The following is a 26,011-nucleotide window of genomic DNA, read 5'->3' as shown; positions in this document are numbered from 1 at the left end:
TTCTATCTGTATTATTAGAAATCACCAGAGAAAAACTTTGTCAGACGTATTATAATTTTTTATGCAATTGTTAGCAAAATTGATGTATGTGATCCTGTAATATATCTTATATGTATTGAAGTTTTAGATGTATCTGACTATGTTTTAAAAATCCATTGTCAATTTTTGGATAATAAAATAATTTTTATATTGATTTGTATGAATTGTAAAAGGTGGTGTAGCTCCATTGAGAACTTTCTTTTTCTTCTATCTTTATTCTAATACCTTGTCTAACAGGAGGTACTGTATTTCTCAGAGGTGTAGCTCTATATCTAGCGCCAATAATAAGGGTTTAGTTTGTTTGCACTATATATATATATATATATATATATATATATTAGTGATGAGCGGGTTCGGTTCCTCGGAAACCGAACCCCCCCCCCGAACTTCACCCATTTTACACGGGTCCGAGGCATACTCGGATTCTCCCGTATGGCTCGGTTAATCCGAGCGCGCCCGAACGTCATCATCCCGCTGTCGGATTCTCGCGAGATTCGGATTCTATATAAGCAGCCGCGCGTCGCCGCCATTTTCACTCGTGCATTGGAAATGTTAGGGAGAGGACGTGGCTGGCGTCCTCTCCGTTCTTATTCATTATTGATGCAAATATTTGTGCTTGCTTTGTATTATTAATATAGGAGGAGTACAGTGCAGAGTTTTGCTGACCAGTGACCACCAGTTTTATCCGTTCTCTGCCTGAAAAACACTCCATATCTGTGCTGCATTGTAGTATATAGTAGGAGTACAGTGCATAATTTTGCTGACCACCAGTATATAATATATAGGAGTACGGTACAGAAGGCCACTGCTGTACCTACCTCTGTGTCGTCAAGTATACTATCCATCCATACCTGTGGTGCATTTCAGTTTTGCACAGTTTGCTGACCACCAGTATATAATATATAGCATTACGGTACAGTAGGCCACTGCTGTACCTACCTCTGTGTCGTCAAGTATACTATCCATCCATACCTGTGGTGCATTTCAGTTTTGCACAGTTTGCTGACCACCAGTATATAATATATAGCATTACGGTACAGTAGGCCACTGCTGTACCTACCTCTGTGTCGTCAAGTATACTATCCATCCATACCTGTGGTGCATTTCAGTTTTGCACAGTTTGCTGACCACCAGTATATAATATATAGCATTACGGTACAGTAGGCCACTGCTGTACCTACCTCTGTGTCGTCAAGTATGCTATCCATCCATACCTGTGGTGCATTTCAGTTGTGCGCAGTATATATAGTAGTAGGCCATTGCTATTGATACTGGCATATAATTCCACACATTAAAAAATGGAGAACAAAAATGTGGAGGTTAAAATAGGGAAAGATCAAGATCCACTTCCATCTCGTGCTGAAGCTGCTGCCACTAGTCATGGCCGAGACGATGAAATGCCATCAACGTCGTCTGCCAAGGCCAATGCCCAATGTCATAGTAGAGAGCATGTAAAATCCAAAAAACAAAAGCTCAGTAAAATGACCCAAAAATCTAAATTGAAAGCGTCTGAGGAGAAGCGTAAACTTGACAATATGCCATTTACGACACGGAGTGGCAAGGAACGGCTGAGGCCCTGGCCTATGTTCATGGCTAGTGGTTCAGCTTCACATGAGGAAGGAAGCACTCATCCTCTCGCTAGAAAAATGAAAAGACTTAAGCTGGTAAAAGCACAGCAAAGAACTGTGCGTTCTTCTAAATCACAAATCCCCAAGGAGAGTCCAATTGTGTCGGTTGCGATGCCTGACCTTCCCAACACTGGACGGGAAGAGCTTGCACCTTCCACCATTTGCACGCCCCCTGCAAGTGCTGGAAGGAGCACACGCAGTCCAGTTCCTGATAGTCAAATTGAAGATGTCACTGTTGAAGTACACCAGGATGAGGATATGGGTGTTGCTGGTGCTGGGGAGGAAATTGACAAGGAGGATTCTGATGGTGAGGTGGTTTGTTTAAGTCAGGCACCCGGGGAGACACCTGTTGTCCGTGGGACGAATATGGCCATTGACATGCCTGGTCAAAATACAAAAAAAATCAGCTCTTCGGTGTGGAATTATTTAAACACAAATGCGGACAACAGGTGTCAAGCCGTGTGTTGCCTTTGTCAAGCTGTAATAAGTAGGGGTAAGGACATTAACCACCTAGGAACATCCTCCCTTATACGTCACCTGGACTGCATTCATCAGAAGTCAGTGACAAGTTCAAAAACTTTGGGTGACAGCGGAAGCAGTCCACTGACAACTAAATCCCTTCCTCTTGTAACCAAGCTCCTGCAAACCACACCACCAACTCCCTCAGTGTCAATTTCCTCCTTACACAGGAAAGCCAATAGTCCTGCAGGCCATGTCACTGGCAAGTCTGACGAGTCCTCTCCTGCCTGGGATTCCCCCGATGCATCCTTGAGTGTAACGCCTACTGCTGCTGGCGCTGCTGTTGTTGCTGCTGGGAGTCGATCGTCATCCCAGAGGGGAAGTCGGAAGACCACTTGTACTACTTCCAGTAAGCAATTGACTGTCCAACAGTCCTTTGCGAGGAAGATGAAATATCACAGCAGTCATCCTGCTGCAAAGCGGATAACTGAGGCCTTGGCAGCCTGGGCGGTGAAAAACGTGGTTCCGGTATCCACCGTTAATTCAGAGGCTACTAGAGACTTGATTGAGGTACTGTGTCCCCGGTACCAAATACCCTCTAGGTTCCATTTCTCTAGGCAGGCGATACTGAAAATGTACACAGACCTCAGAAAAACAGTCACCAGTGTCCTAAAAAATGCAGTTGTACCCAATGTCCACTTAACCACGGACATGTGGACAAGTGGAGCAGGGCAGACTCAGGACTATATGACTGTGACAGCCCACTGGGTAGATGTATTGCCTCCCGCAGCAAGAACAGCAGCAGCGGCACCAGTAGCAGCATCTCGCAAACGCCAACTCGTTCCTAGGCAGGCTACGCTTTGTATCACCGCTTTCCAGAAGAGGCACACAGCTGACAACCTCTTACGGAAACTGAGGAACATCATCGCAGAATGGCTTACCCCAATTGGACTCTCCTGGGGATTTGTGACATCGGACAACGCCAGCAATATGTCACACATCGGAGGCGGCGTTCGCCGCGCTTACCCCTGCGTGTCTGCTGGTCGGTGTTGCGGCCTTTGCCTTCGGTGGGCCACGGGCTCCGGCGTCTGGCTGGCGCGGCTCCCGGCGGTTCTCCGGGGCATGGGCGCCGCCATGACACCCGGCATCACGTGGACGGGGGGCAGGTGACGTCATCAGACTGCTCCGCCAATCCAGCGCTGGCGGGAGATTCAAAGTCAGACGCTGGACAGAGCTTCAGTGCCTGAGTATCGTCTTTCCCTGACGTAGATGCCAGCGCTCTTGTTCCCGGCAAGGATCTCTGCAGTTGTACTCTAGTGTCTCCGGCATTTCCAGCTGCCAGTTCGCTGCACCGGTTCCAGTGTATTCAGCGGCCGGTAAATCTCTCTGCGTTCCAGTCACCAGTGCTCCTAGGAATCAGCGTGGCTGCGGGCCTAAATCACCGTTCTCAAGTTCTACAAATCAACAGCGTCTAAAACCCCTGCACTTCAGTTCCTCATATCATCAGCGTCTCAGTCACCGTTCTCAAGTTCTACAAATCAACAGCGTCAAAAACCCCTGCACTTCAGTTCCTCACATCACCAGCGTCTCTGTCACCGTTCACAAGTCCTACAAATCAAACAGCGTCTTAAACCCTTGCACTTCAATTCTTCACATCATCAGCGTCTCTGTCACCGCTCCCAAGTTCTTCAACCATCTGTGCTATTAATCATCATTTATACGTTCCACAAGTTATCAGTGACTTTTAAACATCACCCACAGTTTCTTCAATTACCAGCATCTCTAATACTGCTCACATAACCCTTCAGTGGGTCTGGACATTTCCCTCATTTATTCCTTTATGGCATTTGACTTTAAGTTGTTTTCCTCTGCAATAAAGCTCTTTAATATTTCATCAAACTCCACTGTCAGCGTCCTGTATGAGGAAATCCTATATTAGGCCTCCCCTTTTCCAGCTCAGTTGTGGTTCCTCTTCCCAGCCATCGGAGGAATCCCCGAGTTCACAACACCCTCAGTCTAGGCCAGTGACCCTCAGTCTAGGCCACATGGACCCGGGGAATCAGAACCCAGAGGCAAGCGCCATGCAGGACCTAGTTTCCCGAGTACAGAGTCAGGAAGCAGCACAGAATCAGGTGATGCATTATCTCCAGGAGTTATCTGGCCGGCTGGATCAAATCCAGACTTCGCTGGCTTCAGTGGTTCCAGCTCCAGTTCCAGTATCCGCACCAGTGGTTGTCTCTGGCAATGTTTCCTCCTTGTCTGGAACCAGGTCACGCCTTCAGCTTTCCACTCCTCCTCGTTATAACGGGAATCCGAAAAATTGCCGTGGAATCCTCAATCAGTGTGAGGTACATTTCGAACTCCTCTCACACAACTTCCCTACTGATCGGTCTAAAGTAGCATACATTATCTCTTTGCTTGAGGGTTCAGCGTTGGAGTGGGTGTCACCGTTGTGGGAGCGATCAGATCCGTTAGTTTCTAGTTATACCAACTTCTTGGCGTCATTCCGAAGGATCTTTGATGAGCCTGGCAGGACGACTGCTGCCTCAGCTGACTTGCTCCGAGTTCGACAAGGCTCTCGTACAGTGGGACAGTATGTAATTCACTTTCAAACTATAGCTTCTGAACTGAGCTGGAATAATGATGCCCTTCAGGCTGCTTTTTGGAACGGGCTCTCGGATCGTTTAAAAGACGAATTGATTACTAGAGATCTGCCAGATTCCTTGGAACAGTTGATCTCACTCTGTGTATGTCACAACTGAGGGCCAGAGCTGACGGGAGGCAGCCTCAGTTGTAGGGGCTGAGATGTAACGGAACCTGGGAGGTTGTATCAGACCCCTAGACATGTAAGTAACATGTAGAATAACTGCCCGAAGGCGTGACCACGACAACCAGGATAAAAGTCAATGATGTTTATTATGACAAACTCCGTAACACAGCAGCAGTAAAAGGAAACATAAAAGTCAACAGAGGATAAATACAATTCCTGGGTACTACAGGGTGGCAAGGGCCACAGGCACTGGTAGTGTGAGACAGTTCTTATAATCTTCTAGTTGGAAAGTCCTTACCAGGCCTGACTGTAGCAATGGAGAGAACCCAGGATCGTACCAGCTGATGTTCCAGGAAAGGCTGGGCTGCTGAAGGTAACACGGCTGCTGTGGATACTGGCTGGAACCAGACTGTTGTTGGTACGGAGTGGATACTGGCTGGAACCAGTTAAATAATAAACGAACTTGAGAGCGATGAAATAATAATGAAGTTTGGAGTTTGAGAGCGGTGAAATAATAATACCGGTGGAGAGTGGTAAACTGCAGAAAAGGACACCGGCCCTTTAAGAGAAGCTATACACTGCTGGAAGCTGGGCTGGAAGCAGGTGATTGTTTGAGAGCGGTGAAATAATAATACCGGTGGAGAGTGGTAAACTGCAGAAAGGACACCGGCCCTTTAAGAGAAGCTGTACACTGCTGGAAGCTGGGCTGGAAGCAGGTGATTGTTGTAGCTGGAAACAGGTGAGTCCAGAATGGATCGGAGAGTCAGGCTACACCGCAGATGGAATGCTGGTGCGGGTCTCTATAGCAGAAGTCTGGAGACAGGAGCTGGAACCTGGAAGACAACCACAGGAGAGAGACAAACTGGAACTAGGTTAGACAACCAAAGCACTGACGCCTTCCTTGCTCAGGCACAGCTTACTTATACCTGCAGCAAGGAAGGGGTTGGCTAGGCAATTATGCAAATCAACAATACAGACAGCAGATTGGTGGAAATGCTCAGATGACAAAATCCAAGATGGCTGCGCCCATGCAGACACTTGGAGGGAAGTTTGGTTTGTAATCCATGTGAGAATTGAAACAGTAATGGCGACGCCGGCCACAGGAGACAGGAGACGCCAGACTGACAAGCGCACATTTAACCACGCGGGCACAGCGGAGGCCGCGGCTGATGAAATCATCACTCTGACATTCTGCATGTGGAAACTCAGGAACAGCGGGATCCGGTCCTGGAACGCTGAGCCAGCTTTAGGAGGCATCTGAAGGGTAAGTAATGGCGTCCAGATACCCGGATCGTGACAGCACCCCCCCCTTTAGGAGTGGCCCCAGGACACTTCTTAGGCTTTAAAGGAAACTTTGCGTGGAAATTTCGGACCAAGGCAGGAGCATGGACGTCTGAGGCATTGGTCCAAGAGCGTTCTTCAGGACCATAGCCCTTCCAGTCAATGAGGTATTGTAACTGACCGTAACGGAAACGTGAGTCCAAAATCTTGGCCACCTCGTACTCGACTCCCCGTTGAGTCTGAACTTTGGGAGCTGGAGGAAGTGCGGAATGAAACCGATTCAGGATCAGCGGTTTTAACAAAGAAACATGAAATGTCCTGGGTATTTTCAAGAAGGATGGTAACTGTAACCTGTAGGCAACAGGATTGATGACTTGTTCAATCTTGAAGGGTCCGATGTAGCGAGGTGCAAATTTCATGCTGGGAACTCTCAACCTCAAATTCTTCGTGGACAGCCACACACGATCACCCACCGTGAGAGCTGGAACCGCTCTACGCTTCCTATCGGCAAACTTCTTATACCTGAATGAGGCTTTAAGCAGGGCTGCGCGGACGTTCCTCCAGTTATTTGAAAACTGACGCAAGGTGACATCCACTGCTGGAACAGAAGTTGCGGGAAGCGGTTGGAATTCTGGGACTTTAGGGTGGAATCCATAATTAATGAAGAATGGTGTAGAAGAAGATGAGGAATGGTATTGATTGTTGTGGCTGAACTCGGCCCAAGGAAGGAGTTGAACCCAGTCATCTTGAGAGGAAGACACATATATACGGAGGAAGGCCTCCAAGTCCTGATTCACCCTCTCGGTTTGACCATTGGTCTGAGGATGGTAAGCCGTGGAAAACTTTAACTTGACTTGGAGGGCTTGACACAAACTTCGCCAAAATTTGGCTACAAATTGTACTCCACGATCCGAGATGATCTCTTCAGGAAGACCGTGAAGTCGGAAGATCTCTTGTATAAACACTTGAGCCAACTTGGAAGCTGACGGAAGACCGGTGAGAGGGATGAAATGTGCCATCTTGGTGAACCGGTCAACTACCACCCAGATGGTATTAAACTTGTTGCAGATAGGTAGATCGGAAACAAAGTCCATCGACAAATGGGTCCAAGGTCGACGGGGAACAGATAATGGAACCAGTTGCCCCGCAGGCGACTGGCGGGAGACTTTGTGTTGGGCACACTTTGGGCAGGAGGCAATAAATTCCATAACGTTCTTCTTCAGAGTTGGCCACCAGTAGGACCTAGAAATAAATTCAAGGGTTTTCTGAATGCCTGTATGTCCAGCAAAACGGGAAGCATGGGCCCAATGCATGAGCTTCTTCCTTAGAACTGGCTTAACAAAACTTTTCCCTGGTGGAGGCGTAGAGTCCATCCCTACCGTGGAGAATGCCAACGGATTAATAATAGGATGCTTGTCTGCAGACTCGGACTCATTTTCTTGCTCCCATGAGCGGGAAAGGGCATCGGCCTTACGATTCTGAGAACCCGGACAGAACTGGAGTTTAAAGTCAAACCTAGAGAAGAAAAGTGCCCATCTGGCCTGACGAGGATTCAGACATTGTGCGCCTTTGAGATATAAAAGATTTTTGTGGTCGGTAAGTATGGTGATTGAGTGGGAAGCTCCCTCCAACAGGTATCTCCACTCCTCCAGAGCGAGCTTGATGGCTAGCAACTCCTGATCGCCAATGGCATAGTTGCGCTCAGCTGGGGAGAATTTCCGGGAGAAGAAACTGCAAGGATGTAGATGTCCATCTTTGGCCCTCTGGGATAACACTGCTCCTACTCCAACGGAGGAGGCATCTACCTCTAAGATAAAAGGAGAGTCGGTGTCGGGCTGTTTCAGAACTGGTGCAGAGATGAACCGTTGCTTCAGAAGGTGAAAGGCCTGTGTAGCTTCCTCGGACCACTTGGACGGATTAGCACCTTTCTTGGTTAATGCAGTGATAGGCGCCACAATGGTGGAAAAGTCTTGTATAAATTTTCTATAATAATTGGCGAACCCTAAGAACCTCTGGACCCCTTTGAGGCTTAAGGGTATAGGCCAATTCTGGATTGCTTGGAGTTTCTCAGGATCCATCTCTAGTCCGGAACCGGACACAATGTAACCTAGAAACGGAATGGTTTTAACTTCAAACACACACTTCTCCAATTTACAATAGAGGTGATTGACACGGAGACGGGAAAGAACCTCTTTTACCCAGAAACGATGATCTTCGAGATTATTAGCAAAGATGAGGATGTCGTCTAGATAAACCACGACATGGCGGTACAAGATGTCCCTGAAAATCTCATTCACGAAGTGCTGGAAGACTGCTGGAGCGTTGCTCAATCCGAAGGGCATGACGAGGTACTCATAATGTCCGTCACGGGTGTTAAAGGCGGTTTTCCACTCGTCACCCTCACGGATTCGGATGAGATTGTAGGCACCCCTCAAGTCCAGCTTTGTGAAAATAGTTGCACCACTAACTCGATCAAAGAGCTCGGTAATCAGGGGTAAAGGGTATCGGTTCTTGACGGTAATGTCGTTCAGACCTCTGTAGTCGATGCACGGACGCAGACCACCGTCTTTCTTCTTAACGAAGAAGAAGCCTGCGCCGGCTGGAGAAGAAGATGGTCGGATGAAACCCTTCGCCAGGTTCTCTTTGATGTACTCTTCCATGGAGTGTGTCTCAGGCAGAGACAACGGATAAGTTCGGCCTCGCGGTGGAACCTTCCCTGGAATGAGGTCGATTGGGCAGTCCCATTCTCTATGAGGAGGAAGGATATCAGCAGAGGCTTTACTGAACACGTCCGTGAAGTCTTGATATGGAGGAGGCGGAACATCAGATGACCTGGGGAAGGAAGAACAAACAGGAAGAACTTTGGCTAAACAAGTCTCAGCACAGGAGGGACCCCATGCCAGTATTTGCGTAGTCGTCCAGTCAATTGATGGGTTGTGGAGACGGAGCCATGGAAGGCCTAAAACCACTGGATGTGTGGCTCTTGGAATCACTAAAAAAGAAATATACTCAGAATGAAGAACTCCCACTCTCAGACGAACTGGAAGAGTCCTTAAGGAAATGACTGCGTCAAAAATCTTGCTGCCATCCACGGCAGTCAAAGAGATGGACGAGGACAGTCTCTCGGTGGGTAGGGACCACCGTTTAACATAAGCTTCGGTTATGAAATTCCCAGCTGCTCCGGAATCAAGGAGGGCAATGACGTTCCTGTAACGTTGAGCAATTTGGAGCGACACTGGGAGGTTACAGTCATGAGGAGATGGAGAGGAGATCATTACTCCTAGCCGGCCCTCTCCTTGGCGAGCTAGGATCTGGAGTTTCCCGGACGTTTGGGACAGGCATTGATAGTGTGCGACGGAGCTGCACAGTAGAGACAGAGAGACTCAGAGAGACGTCTTCGGCGCTCAGCGGGAGATAGACGGGAACGACTAATTTGCATAGGCTCATCCTTGGATGGAGATGGTTGACGAGGAGGAGGAGCAGAAGATTTAGGAGTAGATGATCTTCCTCGCTCGGTTGCTCTCTCTCTGAAACGTAGATCAACCTTCGTGCAAAGAGAAATTAGCTCATCCAACTTAGAGGGCAAGTCTCTGGTAGCTAACTCATCCTTGATGCGTTCTGATAAGCCATGCCAGAATGCAGCATACAGGGCCTCGTCGTTCCATGCCAGTTCGGATGCCAGGATTTTAAACTGTATAAGATACTGTCCCACAGTACGTGTTCCCTGGCGTAAACGGAGAATCTCAGATGAAGCAGATGTTATCCGGCCTGGCTCGTCGAAGATGCGCCTGAATGTAGCTACAAAGTCAGTATAGGAGGATAGCAGGGGATCAGACTTCTCCCATAAAGGTGATGCCCAGTCAAGGGCTGAGCCACTGAGAAGGGAGATGATATAGGCAATTTTGGTACGGTCACTGAAGAAATTGCCAGGTAGAAGCTCAAAGTGGATTTCACATTGATTGAGAAATCCCCTGCAGAACCTTGGAGATCCATCAAATTTTGCTGGCGTTGGAAGATGAAGATGTGGACTGGAAATGGGTAAGGTGGGTGGGGTTACAGCTGGTGTCACTGTAGTGGACGCACCGGACGTGCCAGGTCCACGGAGGGTCGTTTGAATCCCATCCAGCCGTGTAGAGAGATCCTGGAGACAGCGGATGATGTGGCCCTGTGCAGCCTCCTGATGTTCAAGTCGGGCTGCCAGTTCTTGCATCGGCCTGGCCGCTTGATCCTGGTCTCCGGCTGGATTCATTAGGTCAGTGCTTACTGTCACAACTGAGGGCCAGAGCTGACGGGAGGCAGCCTCAGTTGTAGGGGCTGAGATGTAACGGAACCTGGGAGGTTGTATCAGACCCCTAGACATGTAAGTAACATGTAGAATAACTGCCCGAAGGCGTGACCACGACAACCAGGATAAAAGTCAATGATGTTTATTATGACAAACTCCGTAACACAGCAGCAGTAAAAGGAAACATAAAAGTCAACAGAGGATAAATACAATTCCTGGGTACTACAGGGTGGCAAGGGCCACAGGCACTGGTAGTGTGAGACAGTTCTTATAATCTTCTAGTTGGAAAGTCCTTACCAGGCCTGACTGTAGCAATGGAGAGAACCCAGGATCGTACCAGCTGATGTTCCAGGAAAGGCTGGGCTGCTGAAGGTAACACGGCTGCTGTGGATACTGGCTGGAACCAGACTGTTGTTGGTACGGAGTGGATACTGGCTGGAACCAGTTAAATAATAAACGAACTTGAGAGCGATGAAATAATAATGAAGTTTGGAGTTTGAGAGCGGTGAAATAATAATACCGGTGGAGAGTGGTAAACTGCAGAAAAGGACACCGGCCCTTTAAGAGAAGCTATACACTGCTGGAAGCTGGGCTGGAAGCAGGTGATTGTTTGAGAGCGGTGAAATAATAATACCGGTGGAGAGTGGTAAACTGCAGAAAGGACACCGGCCCTTTAAGAGAAGCTGTACACTGCTGGAAGCTGGGCTGGAAGCAGGTGATTGTTGTAGCTGGAAACAGGTGAGTCCAGAATGGATCGGAGAGTCAGGCTACACCGCAGATGGAATGCTGGTGCGGGTCTCTATAGCAGAAGTCTGGAGACAGGAGCTGGAACCTGGAAGACAACCACAGGAGAGAGACAAACTGGAACTAGGTTAGACAACCAAAGCACTGACGCCTTCCTTGCTCAGGCACAGCTTACTTATACCTGCAGCAAGGAAGGGGTTGGCTAGGCAATTATGCAAATCAACAATACAGACAGCAGATTGGTGGAAATGCTCAGATGACAAAATCCAAGATGGCTGCGCCCATGCAGACACTTGGAGGGAAGTTTGGTTTGTAATCCATGTGAGAATTGAAACAGTAATGGCGACGCCGGCCACAGGAGACAGGAGACGCCAGACTGACAAGCGCACATTTAACCACGCGGGCACAGCGGAGGCCGCGGCTGATGAAATCATCACTCTGACATTCTGCATGTGGAAACTCAGGAACAGCGGGATCCGGTCCTGGAACGCTGAGCCAGCTTTAGGAGGCATCTGAAGGGTAAGTAATGGCGTCCAGATACCCGGATCGTGACAGCGTAAAGGTGGATCTTCGTATGCAGGAACGAGGTGGTGAACGTAGTCGGTCAGATCGGTTGAGACTCCGATCTCTTCCTTCTAAGCAGACAGTTAATTCCAGTCCAGACGAACCCATGCAGATTAATCGGTCTCGGCTGTCCCCAGAAGAGAGTCAGCGTCGGCGTGAGGGTAGACTTTGCCTCTACTGTGGAGCTGCGGATCATTTCCTCAAGTTTTGCAAGTCTCGCCCGGGAAACGGGCAGTCCTAGCTTGTTCTGGAGAAGTCAAGCTAGGGGTTGTTTCTCAATCTTCTCCGGCAGTGGACTGTCTACTTTCTGTATCTCTGTTTTCTGAGTCTGAAGTCAAAACCGTTAAGGCACTGTTGGACTCAGGAGCTGCGGGGAATTTTATTTCCCTTTCCTGCGCCCAGAATCTGGGTTTGAAGTTACAGTCGGTCGAACGACCTATTACGATAACTGCTATTAATGGTACCCAAATTCCTAATGCTCTGATTACAAGTCATACTATGCCAATCAAGCTGCAAGTGGGAGCTTTGCACCAAGAACATCTGGAGTTCCTTGTGATTCAGGAGATGTCTCACGATCTCGTCCTTGGTCTTCCCTGGCTCAAGCTTCACAACCCTCACGTCGACTGGAGGTCGACACAGATAATTTCTTGGAGTCCATTCTGTCACTCGAATTGTCTTACTCCTGTCTACCCGCTTCGTGCATCGTCCAATTCGGACGTAGAGCTTATTCCAGAGGCTTATTCCAGGCTTACCCCTGCGTGTCTGCTGGTCGGTATTGCGGCCTTTGCCTTCTGTGGGCCACGGGCTCCGGCGTCTGGCTGGCGCGGCTCCCGGCGGTTCTCCGGGGCATGGGCGCCACCATGACACCAGGCATCACGTGGACGGGGGGCAGGTGACGTCATCAGACTGCTCCGCCAATCCAGCGCTGGCGGGAGATTCAAAGTCAGACGCTGGACAGAGCTTCAGTGCCTGAGTATCGTCTTTCCCTGACGTAGATGCCAGCGCTCTTGTTCCCGGCAAGGATCTCTGCAGTTGTACTCTAGTGTCTCCGACATTTCCAGCTGCCAGTTCGCTGCACCGGTTCCAGTGTATTCAGCGGCCGGTAAATCTCTCTGCGTTCCAGTCACCAGTGCTCCTAGGATTCAGCGTGGCTGCGGGCCTAAATCACCGTTCTCAAGTTCTACAAATCAACAGCGTCTAAAACCCCTGCACTTCAGTTCCTCACATCACCAGCGTCTCAGTCTCCGTTCTCAAGTTCTACAAATCAACAGCGTCTAAAACCCCTGCACTTCAGTTCCTCACATCACCAGCGTCTCAGTCTCCGTTCTCAAGTTCTACAAATCAACAGCGTCTAAAACCCCTGCACTTCAGTTCCTCACATCACCAGCGTCTCAGTCTCCGTTCTCAAGTTCTACAAATCAACAGCGTCTAAAACCCCTGCACTTCAGTTCCTCACATCATCAGCGTCTCAGTCTCCGTTCTCAAGTTCCACAAATCAACAGCGTCAAAAACCCCTGCACTTCAGTTCCTCACATCACCAGCGTCTCTGTCACCGTTCACAAGTCCTACAAATCAAACAGCGTCTTAAACCCTTGCACTTCAGTTCTTCACATCATCAGCGTCTCTGTCACCGCTCACAAGTTCTTCAACCATCTGTGCTATTAATCATCATTTATAAGTTCCACAAGTTATCAGTGACTTTTAAACATCACCCACAGTTTCTTCAATTACCAGCATCTCTAATACTGCTCACATAACCCTTCAGTGGGTCTGGACATTTCCCTCATTTATTCCTTTATGGCATTTGACTTTAAGTTGTTTTCCTCTGCAATAAAGCTCTTTAATATTTCATCAAACTCCACTGTCAGAGTCCTGTATGAGGAAATCCTATATTAGGCCTCCCCTTTTCCAGCTCAGTTGTGATTCCTCTTCCCAACCATCGGAAGAATCCCCGAGTTCACAACACCCTCAGTCTAGGCCAGTGACACAAAATTGTGCGTGCATTACATCTGGGCAAATTCCAGCACGTCCCTTGTTTTGCACATACATTGAATTTGGTGGTGCAGAATTATTTAAAAAACGACAGGGGCGTGCAAGAGATGCTGTCGGTGGCCCGAAGAATTGCGGGCCACTTTCGGCATTCAGCCACCGCGTACCGAAGACTGGAGCACCACCAAACATTCCTGAACCTGCCCTGCCATCATCTGAAGCAAGAGGTGGTAACGAGGTGGAATTCAACCCTCTATATGCTTCAGAGGATGGAGGAGCAGCAAAAGGCCATTCAAGCCTATACATCTGCCCATGATATAGGCAAAGGAGGGGGAATGCACCTGACTCAAGCGCAGTGGAGAATGATTTCAACATTGTGCAAGGTTCTGCAACCCTTGAACTTGCCACACGTGAAGTCATTTCAGACACTGCCAGCCTGAGTCAGGTCATTCCCCTCATCAGGCTTTTGCAAAAGAAGCTGGAGACATTGAAGGAGGAGCTAAAACAGAGCGATTCCGCTAGGCATGTGGGACTTGTGGATGGAGCCCTTAATTCGCTTAACCAGGATTCACGGGTGGTCAATCTGTTGAAATCAGAGCACTACATTTTGGCCACCGTGCTCGATCCTAGATTTAAAACCTACGTTGTATCTCTCTTTCTGGCAAACACAAGTCTGCAGAGGTTCAAAGACCTGCTGGTGAGAAAATTGTCAAGTCAAGCGGAACGTGACCCGTCAACATCTCCTCCTTCACATTCTCCCGCAACTGGGGGTGCGAGGAAAAGGCTAAGAATTCCGAGCCCACCCGCTGGCGGTGATGCAGGGCAGTCTGGAGCGAGTGCTGACATCTGGTCTGGACTAAAGGACCTGCCAACGATTACTGACATGTCGTCTACTGTCACTGCATATGATTCTGTCACCATTGAAAGAATGGTGGAGGATTATATGAGTGACCGCATCCAAGTAGGCACGTCAGTAGGTACGTATACTGGCAGGAAAAAGAGGCAAATTGGAGGCCCTTGCACAAACTGGCTTTATTCTACCTAAGTTGCCCTCCCTCCAGTGTTTACTCCGAAAGAGTGTTTAGTGCAGCCGCTCACCTTGTCAGCAATCGGCGTACGAGGTTACTTCCAGAAAATGTGGAGAAGATGGTGTTCATCAAAATGAATTATAATCAATTCCTCCGTGGAGACATTCACCAGCAGCAATTGCCTCCAGAAAGTACACAGGGAGCTGAGATGGTGGATTCCAGTGGGGACGAATTAATAATCTGTGAGGAGGGGGATGTACACAGTGAAAGGGGTGAGGAATCGGGGGATGATGATGAGGTGGACATCTTGCCTCTGTAGAGCCAGTTTGTGCAAGGAGAGATTGATTGCTTCTTTTTTTGGTGGGGGCCCAAACCAACCAGTCATTTCAGTCACAGTCGTGTGGCAGACACTGTCGCTGAAATGATGGGTTCGTTAAAGTGTGCATGTCCTGTTTATACAACATAAGGGTGGGTGGGAGGGCCCAAGGACAATTCCATCTTGCACCTCTTTTTTCTTTCATTTTTCTTTGCATCATGTGCTGTTTGGGGACAATTTTTTTGAAGTGCCATCCTGCCTGACACTGCAGTGCCACTCCTAGATGGGCCAGGTGTTTGTGTCGGCCACTTGTGTCGCTTAGCTTAGTCACACAGCGACCTTGGTGCGCCTCTTTTTTTCTTTGCATCATGTGCTGTTTGGGGACAATTTTTTTGAAATGCCATCCTGCCTAACACTGCAGTGCCACTCCTAGATGGGCCAGGTGTTTGTGTCGGCCACTTGGGTCGCTTAGCTTAGCCATCCAGCGACCTCGGTGCAAATTTTAAGACTAAAAATAATATTGTGAGGTGTGAGGTGTTCAGAATAGACTGAAAATGAGTGTAAATTATGGTTATTGAGGTTAATAATACTATGGGATCAAAATCAAAATGACCCCTAAATTCTATGATTTAAGCTGTTTTTGAGGGTTTTTTGTAAAAAAACACCCGAATCCAAAACACACCCGAGTCCGACAAAAAATTTTCAGGGAGGTTTTGCCAAAACGCGTCCGAATTCAAAACACGGCCGCGGAACCGAGTCCAAAACCAAAACACAAAACCCGAAAAATGTCCGGTGCACATCACTAATATATATATATATATATATATATATATATATATATATATACACACCGCTCAAAAAAATAAAGGGAACACTTAAACACAATGTAACTCCAAGTCAATCACACTTCTGTGAAATCAAACTGTCCACTTAGGAAGCAACACTGATTGACAATCAATTTCACATGCTGTTGTGCAAATGGAATAGACAACAGGTGGGAATTATAGGCAATTAGCAAGACAGCCCCAATAAAGGAGTTGTTCTGCAGGTGGTGACCACAGACCACTTCTCAGCTCCTATGCTTTCTGGCTGATGTTTTGGTCACTTTTGAAAGCTGGCGGTGCTTTCACTCCAGTGGTAGCATGAGACAGAGTCTACAACCCACACAAGTGGCTCAGGTAGTGCAGCTCATCCAGGATGGCACACCAGTGTGAGCTGTTAAGAAGATTTGCTGTGTCTGTCAGCATAGTGTCCAGAGCATGGAGGCACTACTAGGAGACAGGCCAGTACATCAGGAGACGTGGAGGAGGCCGTAGGAGGGCAACAACCCAGCAGCAGGACCGCTACCTCCGCCTTTGTGCAAGGAGGAACAGGAGGAGCACTGCCAGAGCCCTGCAAAATTACCTCCAGTAAGCCACAAATGTGCATGTGTCTACTCAAACGATCAGAAACAGACTCCGTGAGGGTGGTATGTGGGCCCGACATCCACAGGTGGGGGTTGTGCTTACAGCCCAACACCGTGCAGAACGTTTGGCATTTTCCAGAGAACATCAAGATTGGCAAATTCGCCACTGGCGCCCTGTGCTCTTCACAGATGAAAGCAGGTTCTCACTGAGCACATGTGAAAGACGTGACAGAGTCTGGAGACGCCAAGGAGAACATTCTGCTGCCTGCAACATCCTCCAGCATGACCGGTTTGGCAGTGGGTCAGTAATGGTGTGGGGTGGCATTTCTTTGGGGGGGCCGCACAGCCCTCCATGTGCCCGCCAGAGGTAGCCTGACTGCCATTAGGTACCGAGATGAGATCCTCAGACCCCTTGTGAGACCATATGCTGGTGCGGTAGGCCCAGGGTTCCTCCTAATGCAAGACAATGCTAGACCTCATGTGGCTGGAGTGTGTCAGCAGTTCCTGCAAGACAAAGGCATTGATGCTATGGACTGGCCCGCCCGTTCCCCAGACCTGAATCCAATTGAGCACATCTGGGACATCATGTCTCGCTCCATCCACCAACGCCACGTTGCACCACAGACTGTCCAGGAGTTGGCGGATGCTTTGGTCCAGGTTTGGGAGGAGATCCCTCAGGAGACCATCCGCCACCTTATCAGGAGCATGCCCAGGCGTTGTAGGGAGGTCATACAGGCACGTGGAGGCCACACACACTACTGAGCCTCATTTTGACTTGTTTTAAGGACATTACATCAAAGTTGGATCACCCTGTAGTGTGTTTTTCCACTTTAATTCTGAGTGTAACTCCAAATCCAGACCTCCATGGGTTAATAAATTTGATTTCCATTGATAATTTTTGTGTGATTTTGTTGTCAGCACATTTAACTATGTAAAGAACAAAGTATTTAATAAGAATATTTCATTCATTCAGATCTAGGATGTGTTATTTTAGTGTTCCCTTTATTTTTTTGAGCAGTGTGTAGATATATATATATATATATATATATATATATATATATATATAAAACCACACTGACTCGACACCCCTGTTGCTCCCCTTCGCAGTAACACCTGCTCCCGTGCCTTCTTTAAACGAGAGTGCGTCTTTCCATACACATTGTAATCATAAAAGCGGCGCTGCTTTAATCAGGGCCGGTTCTACATCTTGTGGCGAAAGTTTCCAGTGCGCCCCCCCCGCGGCAAAACAGTGCACACAAAAATAGGGCCGTGGCTTCATATGGGAGGGGCGTGGCCACAGTTATGCTCCCAGTAGCTGTGCACCCAGATTTGCCCCAAGTAGTTGTGCCCCCCAGTAGATATGCCCCCTGTAGCTATGCACCCTGTAGATATGCCCCCTGTAGCTATGCCCCCAGTAGATATGCCCCCTGTAGCTATGCCCCCAGTAGATATGCCCCCTGTAGCTATGTACCCTGCAGATATGCCCCCTGTAGCTGTGCCCCCAGTAGATTTGCCCCCAGTAGTTGTGCCCCGTTGCTTTGCCCCCAGTAGTTGTGCCCCCTGTTGCTTTGCCCCCAGTAGTTGTGCCCCCTGTCGCTGTGCCCCCTGTAGTTGTACCCTGTTTCTTTGCCCCCAGTAGTTGTGCCCCCTCTTTCTTTGCCCCCGGTAGTTGGGCCCCCTGTTGCTTTGCCTTCAGTAGTTGGGCCCCCTCTTTCTTTGCCCCCAGTAGTTGTGCCCCCTGTCGCTCTGCCCCCTGTCGCCGCTTACAAACACACACACAAAAATAAAAAAAAACAATACTTACCACTGCCCCGCTCCTGCTTCCCGACCGCTGCTGCTACTCCGTCTGGCCGCCGACTCCTCTCTATGGGAGAGACGTCATGACGTCTCTCCCACAGCAGCGCCGCACAGACACTAGAGGTCAATACTGACCTCTAGTGTCTGTCTCTGGAGCCGGCTGCAGCGGACGCCCACACAGTCCACGCCGTGGAGCGGAGAGCGGGGTGCGGGTAGGCAGCGGTGCCTGCGTGGTGACGGCGGCCGCACCCCAGGCCGCAACGCCCCGGGCGAAGGCACTGCTTGTCCACACCAAGAACCGCTCCTGGCTTTAATGTAGCATCATGCTACATTAAAGCACTTTACTTCCACTTCACTAAGTCTCTCAGTGCCGCTTTTATGGATACAATATATATATATATATATATACATACACACACACACACACATAGAGGCAAGGAGATATGAGGACGGGGCACAATGGCATACCTCCCAACATTTGAACATTGAAAGAAGGGACTCTCTTGTGCAGTAAAGCCGTGCCTGCCCAAAAAGGGGGCATGGCTTCGCGAGCATGCCGCGATCATGAGCCACGCCTCCCATCTAGGAGACAAAATTCCAGAGCTAATTGCGATAATGACAAGGGATAACCTGGATTTTGTGGCAATTACAGAGTCTTGGTGCAATGAGAATCATGACTGGGACTTAACTATACCAGGATACAATTTATTTAGGAAAGATAGAATAGGAAGAATAGGAGGAGGGGTAGCAATGTATGTGAAAAAAAGCATAAATGCCACTTTAATACAAAATATTGAAGCCAAAACTGAGGCCCTTTGGGTCACCATAGAAACTGGGAAGAAGGACATTATTCGCATTGGGGTGATCTATAGACCACCAGGCCAGGGGCAGGATTTGGACAGGAACCTATTGTTGGACATCTCTAAAATGGCTTTTAAGGGAGAAGTCCTAATCATGGGAGACTTTAATTTACCTGATGTAAATTGGGAGGGGTCTTTTGCAAGTTCAGCTACAAGTGGCAAATTTCTACATTCCTTACAGGGAGCATCTCTCAAGCAATTGGTGAGGGAGCCCACTCGCAAAGACTCAATATTAGATCTAATTCTTACAAATGGTGAAAGGATATCTGATATATATGTGGGTGAGCACCTGGGATCCAGTGATCATCAAGCAGTATGGTTTAGTATAAAGACAGGATCCAACTCCTCTCACACAAAAACAAAGGTGTTGGATTTTAGAAATGCAGACTTTGCTAAAATGGGGAGATGTTTAAGTGATTCATTGGCAGACTGGAGGAACTTGGAAGGGGTGCAGGAGAGGTGGAAAAAAATTAAAAGTGCATTACTAAGTGTAACAGACCTTTGTATCAAAATGGTTAGGAAAAGCACCAGGAAAAGGAAGCCAGTGTGGTTCACAAAAGTAGTATCAACTAGTGTGAAAGCAAAAAAGATGGCTTTTAGGAAATACAAACAGACTCAAAATAATAACGACAAAGAGGAGTATCTGGACAGACGGAAGGATGCTAAGAAAGTGATCAGACGCGCAAAGGCAGAAGCTGAGGAGAAAATGGCCCAGTCAGTAGATAAAGGGGGCAAAACTTTTTTTAAGTATATAAGTGAAAGGAGAAAATCAAATGGAGGAATAATAAGACTTAAGACAGAGAGTGGGCATTTGGTGGAGGGAGACAAGGCAATAGCAGATCACCTAAATAATTATTTTTGCTCAGTATTTACTACAGAAGAAGGGATGGGGCCACAGTTAAATTGCAAGGACATTCATAAAAATAAGGTAGATGAAAATACATTTACAGAGGAGAAGGTCCTAACAGAACTTTCAAAACTAAAAGTGGATAAATCAATGGGACCAGATGGGATACACCCAAGGATACTCAAAGAGCTAAAAGATGTCCTGGTTACACCTTTAACAGAATTATTTAACCAGTCACTAAATACAGGTGATATTCCAGAGGACTGGAAAAGAGCAAATGTAGTTCCACTGCACAAAAGTGGAAGCAAGGAAGAAGCAAGTAACTACAGACCAGTAAGCCTTACATCAGTAGTAGGGAAAGTAATGGAAAAACTATTAAAAGAAAGAGTAGTGGAATATCTTAAATCAAACAACTTACAGGATCCAAAACAGCATGGATTTACTGGTGGGAGATCATGCCAAACAAATCTTATTGACTTTTTTGACTCTGTGATGAAAATAATAGATCAAGGGGGAGCTGTAGATGTAGCATATCTAGACTTTAGTAAGGCATTTGACACTGTCCCACATCACAGACTGCTAAATAAACTTGAAAGCCTGGGGGTGGATTATAAATTAGTGAAATGGATAAGAACCTGGTTGCAGGATAGGAAACAGACAGTTGTAGTTAATGGAGTGCAATCTATGGAGGGAAATGTTACCAGTGGAGTACCCCAGGGATCTGTACTTGGTCCAGTTCTCTTTAATATCTTTGTTGGTGACATTGCAGATGGTATTGAAGGGAAGATATGCCTTTTTGCAGATGATACAAAGATATGCAACAGGGTAGACACACCGGGAGGGGTCAAACAAATGATTGATGACCTAGGTAGGCTTGAGAAATGGTCAAGAACGTGGCAACTACAGTTTAATGCTAAAAAATGCAAAATCATGCACTTGGGTCTCAAAAACCCAAAGGCTAAGTATAGTATCAAGGGTACTATAATGGAAACTACTGAGGAGGAAAGAGATTTAGGAGTCACTATTTCAAGTGACTTGAAGGCAGGAAAGCAATGCAACAAAGCAATGAGAAAGGCAAGTCAGATGCTTGGTTGCATAGGGGGAGGAATCAGTAGCAGGAAAAAAGAAGTGATAATGCCACTGTATAGGTCATTGGTAAGGCCCCATCTGGAATACTGTGTCCAGTTCTGGAGACCCTATCTCCAGAAGGATATAAATACATTAGAGAGTGTACAAAGAAGGGCAACTAAAATGGTGCATGGCCTACATCACAAAACTTACCCGGAAAGGCTAAAAGATCTTAACATGTATAGTTTGGAGGAGAGAAGGGAAAGGGGAGACATGATAGAAACTTTCAAATATATAAAGGGTCTTAACAAAGTTCAGGAGGGAAACATTCTTCAAAGGAAAAGAAGTATTAGAACTAGAGGGCATACATTGAGACTGGAGGGGGGGAGGTTCAGGGGAAATTTAAGGAAAAACTACTTCACAGAAAGGGTAGTGGATAAGTGGAATAGCCTCCCATCAGAGGTGGTAGAGGCTAAGACTGTAGGGCAATTTAAACATGCTTGGGACAGGCATATGAATATCCTTACAAAGAATCAAGATTAAAAAAGGGTTGAGATTGCCTAAAGGATAAAATAAAAAAGGGGCAGACTAGATGGGCCAAGTGGTTCTTATCTGCCGTCAAATTCTATGTTTCTATGTTTCTATGTTTCTATCTCCATCACATACCCCCAGTCCCTCTGTCTCCAGTGAATAGACGCAGGAGAGCAGCGAGTGACAAGATCCTCAAACTGCCCCCCACCGCGGGACACTGCAGCCCGTGGGTGGGAAAGCAGGACAGTCCCAAAAAAAGGGAATGTCCTGTGAAAATCGGGACAGTTGAGAAGTATGCAATGGGGGAGAGACTGCCCAGTGCTGTAATGTATGTTAGCAGCACTACTACTATACATTATAGTGGGCAGTGCTGCAGCTGATGGTGGTGCATCCAATCGGGGTGGATGCAGATTATGCACCCACAGGGCTATCTGCACCACCATAGTTACGGCCTTGACCACAAGCACCAATGCATTTTTAAATTCTATAGGGTTTGGGCCCTGTGACAATACGTTCACAGCTCCCTGAGCTCTAAGCATGCTTTTGTTTTTTTGTCTTTGGCCAGTGGTTGTCTCTGACCCGACCCCCTTTCTACCTCTTTTCTTTTTTTAAACTATTTTTTTTAGATGTTTACAGTATTATATCTTTGTTGTGATTTGGGAAGACATTTGTACCGGGAATTATGTATGTTTGTTTCTATTTGGTATGCTGATTGATGGTTTTCCGCTTGCTTTTTAATTTCCTATATTATTCCACTTGGTTGTATCCTTGTGACTAGAGCTACTTCATTTCATTGTTTTTCTATTTGGCATTTTCTTTACTGTTTGTATATATTCTCATGTTAAAAAATAAAAATAAAACCCCCCCATAAATTTAGATATTTTTCTTCTGAGTATTAATATTGGTCTGTGATCTATATACATCTTTTCTTTCAATTATACATTTTAAATAGTATTATTTCTCATCAGTCTGATGTTTTTATTGGATAAATCACCTCTCAGTTATTATTATATGCTCCATTGGTACGACATACGTTTATGGATGTGTATTTTCCGCCAACATAGCTAAATCAGATTTTGTTTGGATAATATCCTTTTTAATTTGCTCTAATTCCGCCTTTGTTTGTTCTGTTAATAGAATCAGATTAGATCTAAACTACACATCACGATGATTCCTTGCCATTTAATTAAAAAATATCTGCGTTGTAGTATTGATCACTTGGGCTTCCGGCATACTTAGTGCCTTGTGCTGTTTTTTACTTCCAATATGAAAAATAGATTGTGTAAATATCTTTCGTCTTTCCTTATACTAAATAATTTCCAAATGATTAAATAAATTGGGTATATTATCAAGTTTCTTTATCTGTAAAAACAGAATTAATTATAATGAATCGCCCTTCTTAAGCATTATATGAAGAAAATGGGGCCGTGTTTTGTACATCAATAATTTGAGCAAGTTCTGTGCAGAAATGAAATTTAAATGGGTGGTCTTCAGTTTGCCGGCTGTCGGGATTGCGGTGCACAGTATACCGGCGTCGGAATCCCGACAGCCGGCATACCGACACCTTTTCTCCCTCTTGGGGGTCCACGACTCTGCTGGAGGGAGAATAGTGTGGTGCGCGAGCGCAGCGAGTCCGCAAGGGGCTCATTTGCGCTCGCCCAGCTGTCGGTATGCCGGCGGTCAGGATTCCGGCGCCGGTACGCTGGCCGGCGGGAGCCCGGCCGCAGGCATACCCTACTACACCCATTTAAAGAGATAAGTTGACTCGGATCTATCAAATCCTGGTGGTCCGCCATGCCGCACTCTTCCCAGTCTCCTCGATTCCATTTTCTTTGAAGAACAAAGATTATTGCAGTTTTTGTGCTGGCTCAGATAAGTGGCTGCACTTTAAACACGACAATGGCATTTTCTGAGGTGCGTAATGAAAGCCAGTGGGAGCTCTGTATGTTCCCTCCTCCTCCAGGGTTCCATCTTTCCGGTGATATTCAGGGAGAAGGCGTATAAACTAGAGATGAGCGGGTTCGGTTTCTCTGAATCCGAACCCGCCCGAACTTCATGTTTTTTTACACGGGTCCGAGCGACTCGGATCTTCCCGCCTTGCTCGGTTAACCCGAGCGCGCCCGAACGTCATCATCACGCTGTCGGATTCTCGCGAGGCTCGGATTCTATCGCGAGACTCGGATTCTATATAAGGAGCCGCGCGTCGCGGCCATTTTCACACGTGCATTGAGATTGATAGGGAGAGGACGTGGCTGGCGTCCTCTCCGTTTAGAAATTAAAATAGATAGGAGAGTGAGAGTGAGACACTTCATTTACTTACTGGAGCTTAGGAGGAGTTATACTAGTGACTGATGACCAGTGACCTGACCACCAGTGCAGTTTTATAATTTATTATTATTTAATAATCCGTACTGTTCTTGTTCTCTGCCTGAAAAAAACGATACACAGTGACTCAGTCACACTCACATACCATATCTGTGCTCAGCCCAGTGTGCTGCATCATCTATGTATAATATCTGACTGTGCTCACACAGCTTAATTGTGGGGGAGACTGGGGAGCAGTTATAGGTTATAGCAGGAGCCAGGAGTACATATTAAACAGTGCACACTTTTGCTGCCAGAGTGCCACTGCCAGTGTGACTGACCACTGACCACTGTGACCAGTGACCTGACCACACTGACCACCAGTATAGTATATTGTGATTGAATGTCTGCCTGAAAAAGTACACTCGTCGTGTGACTTGTGTGGTGTTTTTTTATTCTATAAAAATTAAAAAACTCATTCTGCTGACAGTGTCCACTCCAGCAGGTCCGTCATTATATAATATATACCTGTCCGGCTGCAGTAGTGATATATATATATTTTTTATATCATTATTGTCACGATCCGGGTATCTGGACGCCATTTCTTACCCATCAGATGCCTCCTAAGGCTGGCTCAGCGCTCCAGGACCGGATCCCATCTGTTATCCTGATGTGTACATTCCTGTATCCTCTCCTGTCACTCTGGGACGCTGTCACAGTGAACGCCATATTACACCTGGCATGGCGTCTCCCGCGGCCTCCGCCGCCGTCCCTGAACTTCTGCATGCAGAGTGTCTGAGTGGCGATTACGTCAGCCGCGGCCTCCGCTGTGTCCGCGTGGTTGGATGTGCATCTGTCAGCCTGGCGCCTCCTGTCTCCGGTGGCCGGCGCCGCCATTACTGTTTTCATTACCACATGGATTACAAACCAAACTTCCCTCCAAGTGTCTGCATGGGCGCAGCCATCTTGGATTCTGTCAGCTGATCATTTCCACCAATCTGTTCTCAGTATTGATAATCTGCATAATTGCCTAGCCAATCCCTTCCTTGCTGCAGGTATAAATACACTGTGCCTGAGCAAGGAAGGCGTCAGTGCTTTGGTTGTCAAACCTAGTTCCTGTTTGTCTCTCTCCTGTGATTGTCTTCCAGGTTCCAGCTCCTGTCTCAAGACTTCCACCATAGAGACCCGCACCAGCATTCCACCTGCGGTGTAGCCTGACTCTCCAATCCATTGTGGATTCATCTGTTTCCAGCTACAACATTACCTGCTTCCAGCTCAGCTTCCAGCAGAGTACAGCTTCCCTTAAAGGGCCGGTGTCCTTTCTACACTTTACCACTCTCCACCGGTATTATTATTTCTCCGCTCTCAAGTTCTACATTTCAGTTCATATTTCATCGCTCCCAAGTTCATTTATTATTTAACTGGTTCCAGCCAGTATTCACTCCGTGCTAACAACAGTCTGGTTCCAGCCAGTATCCACAGCAGCTGTTTTATCTTCAGCAACCCAGCTTTTCCTGGAACACCAGCTGGCACAATCCTGGGTTATCTCCATTGCTACAGTCGGGCCTGGTAAGGACTTTCCATCTAGAAGATCATAAGAACTATCTCACACTACCAGTGCCCTGTGGCTCCTGCCATCCTGTAGTACCCAGGAACTGTATTTATTCTTTGCTGACTTTTACGTTTTCTTTTACTGCTGCTGTGTTGCGGAGTTGTCATAATAAACATCATTGACTTTTATCCAAGTTGTCGTGGTCACGCCTTCGGGCAGTTATTATTCATGTTACTTACATGTCCAGGGGTCTGATACAACCTCCCAGGTTCCGGTACATCTCAGCCCCTACAACTGAGGCTGCCTCCCGTCAGCTCAGGCCCTCAGTTGTGACAGTAAGCACTGACCTAATGAATCCAGCCGGAGACCAGGATCAAGCGGCCAGGCCGATGCAAGAACTGGCAGCCCGACTAGAACATCAGGAGGCTGCACAGGGCCACATCATCCGCTGTCTCCAGGATCTCTCTACTCGGCTGGATGGGATTCAGACAACTCTCTGTGGATCAGGCGCGTCTGGTGCGTCAACCACAGTGACTCCAGCTAT

This window comes from Pseudophryne corroboree, chromosome 8, assembly GCF_028390025.1.
Source record: "Pseudophryne corroboree isolate aPseCor3 chromosome 8, aPseCor3.hap2, whole genome shotgun sequence".
NCBI lineage: Eukaryota > Metazoa > Chordata > Amphibia > Anura > Myobatrachidae > Pseudophryne > Pseudophryne corroboree.
Note: the sequence above shows the minus strand (reverse complement) of the source record.